General features: G+C 44.4%; 1 pseudogene; it reads left to right on the top strand.

The window, feature by feature from the left end:
• The window catches only part of LOC142242797 (large subunit ribosomal RNA), a 13,311-nt pseudogene extending 412 nt beyond the window's left edge, over positions 1–12,899 (top strand).
• Positions 12,900–14,559: the final 1,660 nt, after the last annotated feature.

Raw genomic sequence — 14,559 nt, 5'->3', positions numbered from 1 at the left:
ACGTGAAACTGCTTAGAGGTTAAGCCCGATGAACCTGAATATCCATATGGAAAATTCAACATTATGACTGTGGTATGAATAATACTGCGGGAATGGTGTGCATTTTTTCTATAAAAGGACATTGTAATCTATTAACATAATGATTTATCATAAGATCATGGCTTAAGTTTATTCAAATTATTATGCTTGCATTTTAACATAGAATAAGTGCCGTTGATTCGATAAAGTGTTGATAGATTTATTATATATAGCGCTTGAATATTTATATTCTATAATGGCATGGTGATCATGATTGCTGTGTTTATTATATGCGTTTATATGATTAACAATGCGAAAGATTCAGGATACCTTCGGGACCCGTCTTGAAACACGGACCAAGGAGTCTAACATATTTGCAAGTTATTGGGAATTAGAAAACCTAATAGCGTAATTAACATAACTATTATGGGATTAGTTTTTAGTCTAGAAATAGTCTATTAATTCAATCCCGGGGCGTTCTATCAGTTATGCATAATAATATTTATATTATTTATGCCTCTAACCAGAGCGTACCTTGAGCATATATGCTGTGACCCGAAAGATGGTGAACTATACTTGATCAGGTTGAAGTCAGGGGAAACCCTGATGGAAGACCGAAACAGTTCTGACGTGCAAATCGATTGTCAGAATTGAGTATAGGGGCGAAAGACCAATCGAACCATCTAGTAGCTGGTTCCCTCCGAAGTTTCCCTCAGGATAGCTGGTGCATTTAAAAATTATGTAAAATAATCTTATCTGGTAAAGCGAATGATTAGAGGCCTTAGGGTCGAAACGACCTTAACCTATTCTCAAACTTTAAATGGGTAAGAACCTCACCTTTCTTGGTATGAAGGTTGTGGTTGTGATATAATGTGCCCAGTGGGCCACTTTTGGTAAGCAGAACTGGCGCTGTGGGATGAACCAAACGTAATGTTACGGTGCCCAAATTAACAACTCATGCAGATACCATGAAAGGCGTTGGTTGCTTAAAACAGCAGGACGGTGGACATGGAAGTCGTAATCCGCTAAGGAGTGTGTAACAACTCACCTGCCGAAGCAACTAGCCCTTAAAATGGATGGCGCTTAAGTTGTATACCTATACATTACCGCTAAAGTAAATGGTTTATGTTCAATCTCGGTTGGATTATAAACTTTGAAACTTTAGTGAGTAGGAGGGTACAATGGTGTGCATGGAAGTGTTTGGCGTAAGCCTGCATGGAGCCGCCATTGGCACAGATCTTGGTGGTAGTAGCAAATAATCGAATGAGACCTTGGAGGACTGAAGTGGAGAAGGGTTTCGTGTGAACAGTGGTTGATCACGAGTTAGTCGGTCCTAAGTTCAAGGCGAAAGCTGAAAATTTTCAAGTTATAATAGCATAAATTTGCGCAAGCTTATTTTGTAATTAAACACTTGAATAATTTTGAACGAAAGGGAATACGGTTCCAATTCCGTAACCTGTTGAGTATCCGTTTGTTATTAAATATGGGCCTTGTGCTCATCCTGGCAACAGGAACGACCATAAAGAAGCCGTCGAGAGATATCGGAAGAGTTTTCTTTTCTGTTTTATAGTCGTACTACCATGGAAGTCTTTCGAAGAGAGATATGGTAGATGGACTAGAAGAGCATGACATTTACTGTTGTGTCGATATTTTCTCCTCGGACCTTGAAAATTTATGGTGGGGTCACGCAAACTTCTCAACAGGCCGTACCAATATCCGCAGCTGGTCTCCAAGGTGAAGAGTCTCTAGTCGATAGAATAATGTAGGTAAGGGAAGTCGGCAAATTAGATCCGTAACTTCGGGATAAGGATTGGCTCTGAAGATTGAGATAGTCGGGCTTGATTGGGAAGCAATAACATGGTTTGTGTACTCGTTCTGGGTAAATAGAGGTCTCCGGATCTTGTTCCTCGGATAGTAGTTACGTAACCAATTGTGGAACTTTCTTGCTAAAATTTTTAGGGGATCATCGCAAGGTGTGTTCTCTTTAAATTATAACGACTATAAATTAACAATCAATTCAGAACTGGCACGGACTTGGGGAATCCGACTGTCTAATTAAAACAAAGCATTGTGATGGCCCTAGCGGGTGTTGACACAATGTGATTTCTGCCCAGTGCTCTGAATGTCAAAGTGAAGAAATTCAAGTAAGCGCGGGTAAACGGCGGGAGTAACTATGACACGACAACAGCGGCGGTTACGATCTGGCCGTATACTGCAACAACATCTGCAGCAACCCCACCCACGTCCTCAGCAGCAACAACATCAGCTACGGTCACCAGGCTTGCAGCAACATCAACCGCAATCGCCACAACAGGTTCAGGCAGACCGAGTAACCGGGGATCGTGACGAGCAGCCACAATACCACCAAGTGCAGCCATCACCGCGGCAACACCAGCGGCATTTGCGACCCCACCGACAGCAGCGGCAACAACATCAGCAGCAGCATGGTCAGCCTGAGCAGCAACACCTTCAGCCCTGTCAGCAGCAGCAACAACATCAGCAGCAGCGTAATCGGCCTGGGCAGCAACACCATCAGCCCTACCAGCAGCAGCAACAACATCAGCAACAGCATCGTCAACCTGAGCAGCAACAATATCAACCACAACATCAGTCAAATTCACCGGTAGCCGAGTCCGACGAGGCGGAACACCCCAGCCAGCCATTGCCGCATCAACATCAGCGGCAGCTGCGTTCAAATCGTCGTCAATCGCAGCAACAACAACAACATCGTCAAAGTCACCGGCGATCACTTAGCACCCAACAGCAAAATTCTACCCAACCTTCCGTATCTGCACCGGCGGGAAATGTGACAGTCTCCCCAGAACAAATCATTACCACTGAGGGAGGATCCAGATCTTCTGCGAACCAGGCGCCATCGCCATTCCAATGTCCTGTATGCAGTAGATCTTTTGTCACAGAGGCTGGTCTGAAACAACACATACGGAGGAAGACTTGTCGGGGTAACATGGTTATGGAGAACCGATGCAGCCTTTGCCAGCGAACTTTTGGCACTTATCCGGGGCTGCGTCAGCACGAGAGGCGTGCACACCCCGAGGAGTATAATAGGGGTCTTGTAGCGGATATGCCCTCGACATCCCGCAGGGCGTGGTCCACCGACGAGCAAGCTGCCCTCGTCGCTATTGAAGCCAGCATGGACCCCACAGATCCCACCGCTATCATAAACCGACTGATGGAAAATACCAGTCGTTCCAGAGATGCCATCAAAAAGAGAAGGCAGCGTAGATCCTATATAGCAGCGGTCGCTGAGTTGCGTGAACAACAGCAGCAAGGGGGAGAGACCGCGGAAGAATCAGAGTACGAGTCGGCGGAGGAGGGCGAACCGGCGGAGGAGGGCGAACCGGAGGTCGGGGAAGAGGACCCGTTCGTGGACTACCTTCGCAGGCTAGAGCTGGGCGAGTCTGATTCTCTCCTGAGGGATCGGATATTGCAGGCACAAGATCATTCTGCAATTGATGAAATGGTGGCCTCAATTAAACGTCAATATGGTAGAGAGGTTACCTCCTTTGCGCAATATGAGGACCGTTATGTGATTAGGGAGGCACTGGGTCCCAGGCGAAGACGTGCTAAAGAATACCGCCTGGCGCAACAGGAGTACGTGGCGAACCCAAAGAATTTAGCTAAGCGCATTTTAGACGGACATGGGTGGTCGTCTAGTATGTCATCAGGGATGCGGGAAGCTGAAGAGAGGTTTGCGGCCGTGTTCTCTACACAATCTGCGATGGATGATGAAGCTATAGGCGATAAGTTCCCATCCATGACGATGACGACGGAGCCGATATCACGAGAAGAATTGATCGGCACGTTGAAGATGATGCGAACACCGACGGCAGGGCCAGACGGCATCACACTAGGGGCTTTAAAGAGAATATGTGTAACGAGACTCCTCCTCCTCTTCAACGCCTCTTTATATCTGTGTTACACCCCTCCAGAATTGAAGAAAAGCAGGACTGTGATGCTACCTAAGGCCATAAATGGCGGGTCGGATGCCGCAGCTCAGTGGAGGCCAATCACTATTTCCTCCATAGTGATTAGGCTAATGCACAAGATACTGGGCCACAGGCTGGAGCGAATCCGGCTTTCGCAGAACCAGAGGGGATTCTGCAGACTAGACGGGTGCTTTGCAAATGTAGCTGTTACAAACGCGCTCGTGAAGCTGAGGAGACGTGAGGGCAAGCCGGTGTGCCTGCTTTCGATAGACATATCGAAAGCATCCGATTCGGTATCTCACCGCAGTATTGTCAGAGCTCTGCATCGAGTCAATGTGGATGAGAGAATGACCAAATATATAGCCCAAAACCTTCGAGGCGCCACAACCACCTTCGGCGATACTGGTCTCACCGTGGATGTTAGCAGAGGCGTCAAACAGGGGGACCCCATCTCTCCCCTGTTGTTTAATATCGTGATCGACGAGGTGATAGCTAAACTTGATCGTTTTTCCGGCGTAGAGATGGGAGGCCAAAAAATAACATCGTTGGCCTACGCGGACGACATTTTGCTGTTCGCGAAGTCCGCTGAAGATGCCAGCAGAATGATGGAGGAGGTGCTGGCATTCGTCCAGGCGAGGGGTATGGCGATAAATGCTGGGAAAAGCCACGTCATCAGGCTGGAGACGGTCCCCAGCAAGAAAAAGGTGGTGGTGAGGGGAGAGGCGTTGAAATGTGGTAACACTTCGATTGCGGCCGTGCAGGTAGAGGATGTGGTCAGGTACTTGGGTGCGGAATTCACACCGTTCGGGGAAAATACAGTAACAAATAATTCCCTTTTTACGCACCTTCAGAGGCTGAAAAGAGCACCCCTGAAGCCTGCACAGAAGTTGAGATTGCTGCGGGACTTCCTCCTCCCGAGATATATAGCATTTTTCCAGCAACCCACGATTACGCGCAAAGTGCTGAAGGAGGCGGACAGAAAGATCCGGAAATTTGTGCGCAGCATTCTCCACCTCAACGCGCACTCGCACAGGTCTATAATACACGCCCCGGTAAAAGAAGGAGGACTGGGGTTGATGTGCCTAACCGAAAGGATCCCAGGAATAATGGCTGGCAGGCTCGGGAGGTTGGTAGAGTCGGACGGGATCTTCTCGGCGATCGTGGGCGCGGAGGCAACATGGATGGCGAGAATTAATGGCATGGTTACAGCAGTGAGCTCTAAGCAGAGTAATTTAGAGCACCATGCGGCCCGGCTCAACGATTCGTTCTCTGGCTGCGGCGGGCTGAGGCAGGTCAACGGCAATAGAGAGTGCAGCGGGTGGCTGTACAATCCTCCTCCGTTCTGGTCAGGGGAGGACTATGTGCGGGCGGTGCAGCTGCGCTTTAACCTGCTCCCGTGTAAGGCGATGCCATCGACACCTGTTAACCAAAGGAGGTGTAGGGCGGAGGGGTGCCGTCGTCAGGAAACTGTGTGCCACATACTACAAGCATGTCCCCTGACACACGCAGATCGCATAAATCGCCACAATTTCGTGCAGGGCAAGTTAGTGGCAGAGGCGAGGCGGAAAGGCTGGAAAACGTCGAAACATATATATGCCGCGGATGGTTTACGGAAGCCAGATTTAATATTTGTGAAGGGCTCCCAAGTGATTGTATCCGACGTCGGCGTGCACTGGGAGGGTGAAGAGCCTTTAAGCACCCACCATCAAGCTAAGCTGCGGCACTACTCATCCCCTTTCTTTATTGCAAAAGTACGAGAGCTTTTTCCATCCAGCTCGGTTGCGGTGCTACCATACATCATTGGCGCCAGAGGGGGATGGTGCAGAGAAAATGACGCTCTGATGAACGCGATGGGTTTCGGGAGGAAAGTGGCGAGAGAGACATTGACCGGTGCGATCAAGGGCGGAGTTATGACACACACGAAGTTTATGAGGTGTGTGTGGGCTGCAGCGTAACGCAGAGATCTCCAGAGGGTTTATGTAGTTGTCCATTTTCTTACTTTTCTTTGTATGTATATACGGATAATATTTATGTAGACTAGACAAGTTTAGACTACGATAAGTATGTAGATCAGTATATTTAGTACATCGATAGGGGTTACGGTCACCCGAGAACAGATCGAAATTTGTCAATTAGTTAGACACTTTCTTTATCACGCTAATCTCTTTACAATAGTTAATATTCAGATACTTTAGAATAAGTAATGAAGTGACTCTGTAATAGGATTCGTAAGACAATAAAGATTGTATTTGAATAGCCAAATGCCTCGTCATCTAATTAGTGACGCGCATGAATGGATCAACGACGGACGTGCCATTTTTTGAGCGGAGAAATTGAATTTGTGTAAAAAATAGCGAAAATTGTGTGAAAAAATAAAAAGTGAAAATAAATTGTGTTAAAAAAGTGTTACCTGAGTAAAGCAGTGTGCGCGATTTAAATCGAGTGCGTGTTTTGTTCGCAAAGGTGGATAAATCTACCTGGGTTTTCCCCAGTGAGTTGTGCGTGGATTGAAAACGAAGAGTGTACGTGCGTGTGCGCGTTGTTTAAAGCGAGTGGTAGTGAAATTGTGTGGTAAGATCTACCTGGGTTTTTCCCATAATTTTGTTTGTGAGTTTTATGACCTTGTTTTGACGAATTGTTTATGACCTTGTTTTGACCAAGTGTTTTATTAGTTTGTTTTGACGAATTGTTTATGACTTTGTTTTGACCAGGTGTTTTATGACTTTGGTAGTTATTTTACGACCTTGTTTTTGCATTGTTGTTGACTGACGTGATTGTTTCCTGGAAAGAATTTTATTTTCGTGGTATTTTTATCGTGTTGTGGATAAGCAATTGCTTATTTGTAACACGTGTTGAGTACTGAGAAAATGAAAATGAAGAAAGGAATGGATAGGGATGGTGAGGAGAAATCTAGCGATGAGTGCTGTGGCTCTCAGAGTAAGAGATTTCAAAAGGACGGAGATGATGAGGTGTTAGTGGTTGACATGGAGGATGAAGTAGTTGAGGATATGAGTGAGAGTAAGAGTAAGAGTAAGAAGAAAAAGAAGAAGAAGGATAGGGAAGATCAGGTTGTGGACATTATGAAGAGCATCAGTGAGAAACTGATTAGCTCTTTAATAAATGACCATAAGGTTAGTGCTAGTGCGGTGACTGAAGTACTCGTCAAATTGACAGAGTATGAGAAGATCGCCATAAAGTTGATAGGGGAGAATGAGAGATTGAGAGGGAAAGTGGACGTTTTAGAGAAGCTGAGGATAGAGGGTGAGAAATCGGCTACTCCGACTCAATCGCCAATTTCGGTGATGAATTCGGCGAAGTCTTGTGTTAATGCACCGACTATTGATGTCCCTAGAGTGTTGGCAGCTCCTGTGGTGGAATCGGCTGTAATAGCTGATCCTCCACCGAAGCCTGTTGACACTTGGGCATTAGTGGTTAGGAGTAAGGACAAGAAGGCATCGGCGAAGGAAATTGCTGCGAAAGTGGTGAAAGAGGTTGGTCCTACATTAGGTGTCAGAGTACACGATGTGAGACCAATGAAAGGCGGTAGTGTGATGATTCGCACTGTATCAGCGGCTGAGAGGACGAAAGTGGCAGGGAATAAGAAGTTTAGTGAGGTTGGTTTACAAGTTGAGACTTGTGAAAGAAAGGGACCAAGGATTGTAGTGCAGGGTGTATGTACAGAGTTGACGACGAGTGAATTCATGGGGCAACTCTATGAATCTAACTTGAAGGAGACAATGGCATACGAGGAATTTGAGAAGGACGTTAGGATGGTTAGTAAGCCATGGAATCGCGATTCTAATGGCACGACTACTGTGATTTTAGAGGGCCGTAATGATGCAATAGAAGCTCTTCTTCTTGCGCAGCGAGTGTATATAAAGTGGTTTTCGTTTAGAGTTAGGCGCTATGAGGAAATCCAACACTGTTTTAGGTGTTTCGGTTTCAATCATTGGCGAAAGGACTGTAAAGTGACTAAGGATGTGTGTAGGCGATGCGGCTGCGAGGGTCACAAGGCAAATGGTTGCTCCAATGCGATCAGATGCCGCAATTGTGCATTGAATGGGAAACCATCTGGCCATCTAGCGATGACAGAGAGTTGCCCGATGTACAAGGCTCAAGTGGACCGTGTAAATGCAAGACATTAAGATGACCAGGATTCTACAATTAAACTGTAGGGGAAGTTACGGCACAATGGTTGCATTGGGCCAAGAGATGAGAGAGTCGAATAGCCGTATTGCTATTATCCAGGAACCTTATGCTTCCAATGGAAAAGTAAGGGGATTGCCCGCTAACATGCGGGTATTTCCTGATAAGGCGTTCGGTGCGGCTATAGTGATAGATGACGTTAATATCCAGTGTATGCTGGTTAGTCAGGAAGAGTTAGGAGTTTGTGTTTGTGTAGAGGGGTGTTTTGGAAAGATTTTTCTTGTCAGTGTTTACTGCAAGTTTAATCAATCCATTGAACCTTATCTTGAGTATATGAGTGGTGTATTATCTCTCACTAGAGATAATCCCGTTTTGCTTGGTATGGACGCTAATGCAATCTCTCCTATGTGGTTTAGCAAAGCGACTCGAACTTCGAGGCACTATGCTAGCTATAATAGGGGAGAGCTGCTACAGGAATGGTTCTTATCAGAGAACGTTCTTGTGGTGAACAGACCAAGTGAATATTATACTTTTGATTCAGAAGTGGGACAAAGTGATATTGATGTGACTGCTGTGAATAGTACGGCTGCTGCATCAATGCACTTTGATTGGGAGGTTGATGGTTCATTCGGTATGAGTGACCATAATTTGATTAGGATTGAAATGGATGGACAGAGACAGGATAGTTTTAATAGGGATATTAGGGCTTGGAGGACTAGAGGTGTAGATTGGTCGGTTTATGGTGCGCGAATTAGAGCTGCGGCAGATGATCTGCCCATCTCAGAGTTTGCAGCCATGAGTGTAGATGATCAAGTTGAGAGCTTGACCGATTTGGTTCAGGCGGTCAACAATGATTTTCTAGGTGTTAGGCATAGGAGAAATCCAAAAGGATTGAAGTGGTGGACTCATGAATTGAGTGTGAAAAAGAGAGAAGTTCGACGTCTTAGGAAGCGATTCCAAAGGGCGAAACGAGCTGATTCTCCTAATTTACCTCAAGTCAGGAGTACATATCGTCAATCATTGGATGAGTATAGGGAAATGATTTTGCGTGTTAAGGAAGAAGACTGGAGGGATTTCGTTTCTACAAATAGAAACGATCCCTGGGGTAGTCTTTATAGAATTTGTAGGGAAAAAGGCAAGAAGACTGAAGTGGCGGCGTTGAAAGTCAACGGTGCTGTTTTAACTTCTTGGACGGATTGTATAGGGGTTTTGATGGATGGATTCTTTCCTAGATCTGAGACGGAAATTTATCCTATTGAGGATTTAATTGAAGCTCCGAACTGGAATTATGATGAAATCGATCAAAGCATGAGATTAGTGAAACCTAAAAAGTCACCAGGTTATGATGGACTAACAGGACAAATGTGTAAAAGCATTTGGCATGTTATTCCTGAATACTTGGAGGCTTTAATGGGAAATTGTGTTCGCAACAGCTATTTTCCAGAAGCCTGGAAATTAGCAAACGTTGTAGTGTTGTTAAAGTCACCTGATAGGGACAAGGCTGATCCTCGTTCTTATCGGGGCATAAGTCTCCTACCAGTACTTGGAAAAGTATTGGAAAGGATGATGGTGCATCGACTTGATTTGTTGGTAGAAGATAGGATGTCCCAATTTCAATTTGGTTTCCGAAAAGGTCTTTCTGTCGAGGATGCTTGGTTGCATACAAGGCAAACTGTCAAAGACAGTCGTGCCAAGTATGTGCTAGGCGTTTTCGTTGACTTTAAAGGAGCCTTTGATAATTTGGAATGGTCTCAGGTTTTAGATAAGATAAGAAGTGTAGGATGTAGAGAGATAGGACTTTGGAAAAGTTATTTTTCACAAAGACAGGCAGTTACTTACGGTGACGCAGGAATGGTAGTTAGAGATGTAGTCAGGGGTTGCCCACAAGGATCTATCTGTGGTCCATTCATATGGAACTTTATGATGGATGACTTGTTATGGCGACTTCAAGACGAAGTCTCTGTTTGTGCTTATGCAGACGATCTCCTAATAATGGTGGAGGGCCCATCTCGATTAATAATTGAGAATAAAGCCACTGCCGTTATGGAGAAAGTTTGCCGTTGGGGTGCAGAAGTAGGTGTAGAAGTTGCTTTGGACAAAACGACTATGATGATCTTGAAAGGCTTTCTTTCACGGAACAGACTTCCATGTGTCAGCATTGGTCGACATAGTTTAAAGTATGTTAGGCAGGTTAAGTACCTTGGTGTTAATGTGGGTGAAAGATTAAATTTCTTTCCTCATTTAACTTATCTAAGGGAAAAACTTGGACAGATGGTAGGGCCTATGCGCCGCTTTCTAAGAAGCAACTGGGGCTTTAGCAGGCTGTCTGTTCGTGCCATTTATGACGGGTTATTTTTGGCTTGTGCCACTTATGCTTCGTCTGCTTGGTATGGAATAGTTAAGACTGCTGTAGGCCGCGATAAGATTTTATCTTGTCAACGTGTTGCTCTTTTGGGAAGTATGCAGGTGTGTAGAACTGTTTCTACTGCAGCATTGCAAGTCTTAATGGGAGTTCCTCCATTGGATTTGGTTGTTTGTAGTAGGGCAATTAGTTCATTGGTTAAGAGACGACATGATTTGAGTGTTAGTGACCCGGAATGGTTAGTTGAGGGAATTTACAACATGAATGCAATGGATCTTAAGGAACATTTGCTGGCTTTCATCACATCTAGATGGCAATCTAGATGGGATGAAGGCGATACTGGCAGAGTGACTTATGAATTCATTAGGGATGTTACGTTCGTGCGAAATAGACCGGACTTTGATTTTACACTTAGTCTGGGATTTTTGCTAACTGGACATGGCTCCCTCAATGCATTCTTGTATGAAAGGACCCTTAGCGACACGGCAGCTTGTGACTGTGGAGCAGAATCGGAGGATTCGCTTCATGTTTTGTGTGAATGTCCGCTTTATAGTGGATTTAGGGAGTTGGATAGGATGGGAATTGTTTGGAATGAAGGTGGATGGGACGTCAGTTCTGTTCTTACGTCGCCAGCAAATAAGGCTGTAGCCAGTAGGTTTGCTCACAGAGTATTCCAACAACGGCGAGCCCGGATGGGAATGAGGAGAATTGGGAATGATTAGTGGTTTTTGGAGGTTTAGGGCCACCAGTCCCCTGTTGTACGGAACAAAAACTGGGAGTAGCATATGCTACGAGGTCTGACCAGAGCACCTAATCTGGTACCACGGGGAGTCAGATGCCCTTAGATCTGTTGATCTAACTGACTCATGGTGAGGATCCTGTTTTGGATGAAACGTGGTGGCTGTGGTTAGCCCATATGCGGGTAGAACTTCGGTTCGGTGTGGAGTTGCATTCTCAACCGGGTGCTGTGACCCATAGAACAGCAGAGGTGTTAGATAGGCCTCGCTCCTCACCAAGGTGGAGTGTTTATGCCCGTACGAGCATAACCTCGATTGGTACCAATTGCATGCAAGCATGCAATTGGGGCGCCGGAAGTCGTCCAATACTTCCCCGGTGTGGTGGCACACCGTGGTTAAGGCCGAAAGGCGAGAATCACGTTAAATTACCGGGAACTGTCCCTATCTACTATCTAGCGAAACCACAGCCAAGGGAACGGGCTTGGAATAATTAGTGGGGAAAGAAGACCCTGTTGAGCTTGACTCTAATCTGGCAGTGTAAGGAGACATAAGAGGTGTAGAATAAGTGGGAGATATTGGTCCTCGGGCCTTTATCGACAATGAAATACCACTACTCTTATTGTTTCCTTACTTACTTGATTAAGTGGAACGTGTATCATTTCTTAGCCATTTTACGGATATATTTATATATCTTATGGTATTGGGGTTTGATGCAAGCTTCTTGATCAAAGTACTAAGAGTTTGTTATATAATTGTAAACAAATCTCGATGAGATGATGGTATTTCGGTGCTATTGTCGTATTTGAAATTTGGTATAACTCCTAATACTCAGGTATGATCCAATTCAAGGACATTGCCAGGTAGGGAGTTTGACTGGGGCGGTACATCTCTCAAATAATAACGGAGGTGTCCCAAGGCCAGCTCAGTGCGGACAGAAACCACACATAGAGCAAAAGGGCAAATGCTGACTTGATCTCGGTGTTCAGTACACACAGGGACAGCAAAAGCTCGGCCTATCGATCCTTTTGGTTTAAGGAGTTTTTAACAAGAGGTGTCAGAAAAGTTACCACAGGGATAACTGGCTTGTGGCGGCCAAGCGTTCATAGCGACGTCGCTTTTTGATCCTTCGATGTCGGCTCTTCCTATCATTGTGAAGCAAAATTCACCAAGCGTTGGATTGTTCACCCATGCAAGGGAACGTGAGCTGGGTTTAGACCGTCGTGAGACAGGTTAGTTTTACCCTTCTAATGACAATATGTTGTTGCGACAGCATTCCTGCGTAGTACGAGAGGAACCGCAGGTACGGACCTATGGCACAATACTTGTTCGAGCGAACAGTGGTATGACGCTACGTCCGTTGGATTATGCCTGAACGCCTCTAAGGTCGTATCCGAGCTGGACTGCAATGATAAAAATGGGGCAATTGCATTGTATGGCTATTAAACCATTTAAAGTTTATTTCTGATAAACGACAATGGATGTGATGCCAATGTTATTTGTAACATAGCAAATGTAGGAGGATTCTATCACCTGCATGCCGCGCTAGTTACTTATAAAAACATTATTTAATACAATGACAATGCCTAGAATCAATTGTAAACGACTTTTTTAACGGGCGAGGTGTTGTAAGTGGTAGAGCAGCTGCCATACTGCGATCCACTGAAACTTATCCTCTGCTTGACGATTCGATATGAAATCGATTCGATAATAAATCTAAAACCAACAAAATGCAAAATAGCGATTTTGTTTAGAAGCTATATGCCTAGCATGTACTACTCAACAAAATCCTGTCTTTCATTTGTCGGTTTGGAAGCATGTGACAACAGCAGGCTTTTCTGATTCAAAGATTTTTTCTTTTGAAATCCAGAATAAAACTATGCTTAGTTCGCTTCCATCGATATTAAAAATGTATTCAAAATGTGTTTAGTCTTCATATTAGAGACTTGTATAAAATTTTCAAATCTTCAAGTCATTTGATTGATTTGTTGTTGAAATTGCCAAAGTGTTTTTAAGTTATATTGACTTGGTTGGAGCACTTTCTGTTGAAATATTGTATAATTGAAATATTGAAAATATTTTTTCATCACATAGGAGATTCTAAAATATTTGCTTTTCGATAAAACAGCCAAAATATTTGGATTGGAAAAGGTATTATATCTTCATAGAGTGAGGTGGTCCACTTTAACTTTAACGATTCAATTCGAACTCGTGTGTGTACATTAAACAAACATTTCATAACTAAATAACTAAAAAGTCATGAATATTATTATGTATTTTATTGAGAAACCATCATCTAGGATTTCTTTACACTAGGATGTATTTACACTAGCCTACAAAAATGTCACCTTTTCCACTTGAACAAATTCACGTTTTTGACGTTAGCCTAAACAAAATTTTCCACTTTACGTTTTGACATTATACAAAAAAAATTAATATTTTTTTGGAATTTAATTTTATAATTTTTTCAACCGTACATTTATATACGAACAAACTTAGAAAGTTATGGCCTTTTATTAAGAATTTTACGAAAATATTTCATTAATATGGTATTTTTTTTTTTAGCATAAGAAATTTATGGTATTTTATGGCGATTTAAGAAATTTTCGAGAATTATATTTGGCGTTTTGGGAGTAGAAAAAGGACGTCTTGTGTATAATATGTATTATAGAAATAAGGAGAGACAAGCGAAAAAGTGGTATTTTGAGCAGCCGGCCCGCCGGGCCGGCATTTTTCGCACTAAATGTTGCAGAGGGACAGTTCCCGGTAATTTAACGTGATTCTCGCCTTTCGGCCTTAACCACGGTGTGCCACCACACCGGGGAAGTATTGGACGACTTCCGGCGCCCCAATTGCATGCTTGCATGCAATTGGTACCAATCGAGGTTATGCTCGTACGGGCATAAACACTCCACCTTGGTGAGGAGCGAGGCCTATCTAACACCTCTGCTGTTCTATGGGTCACAGCACCCGGTTGAGAATGCAACTCCACACCGAACCGAAGTTCTACCCGCATATGGGCTAACCACAGCCACCACGTTTCATCCAAAACAGGATCCTCACCATGAGTCAGTTAGATCAACAGATCTAAGGGCATCTGACTCCCCGTGGTACCAGATTAGGTGCTCTGGTCAGACCTCGTAGCATATGCTACTCCCAGTTTTTGTTCCGTACAACAGGGGACTGGTGGCCCTAAACCTCCAAAAACCACTAATCACTCTCAATTCTCCTCATTCCCATCCGGGCTCGCCGTTGTTGGAATACTCTGTGAGCAAACCTACTGGCTACAGCCTTATTTGCTGGCGAAGTAAGAACAGAACTGACGTCCCATCCACTTTCATTCCAAACAATT

Source organism: Haematobia irritans, unplaced genomic scaffold (assembly GCF_050003625.1).
Source record: "Haematobia irritans isolate KBUSLIRL unplaced genomic scaffold, ASM5000362v1 scaffold_6, whole genome shotgun sequence".
Lineage (NCBI taxonomy): Eukaryota > Metazoa > Arthropoda > Insecta > Diptera > Muscidae > Haematobia > Haematobia irritans.
This window is presented reverse-complemented; position numbering and strand designations above follow the sequence as displayed.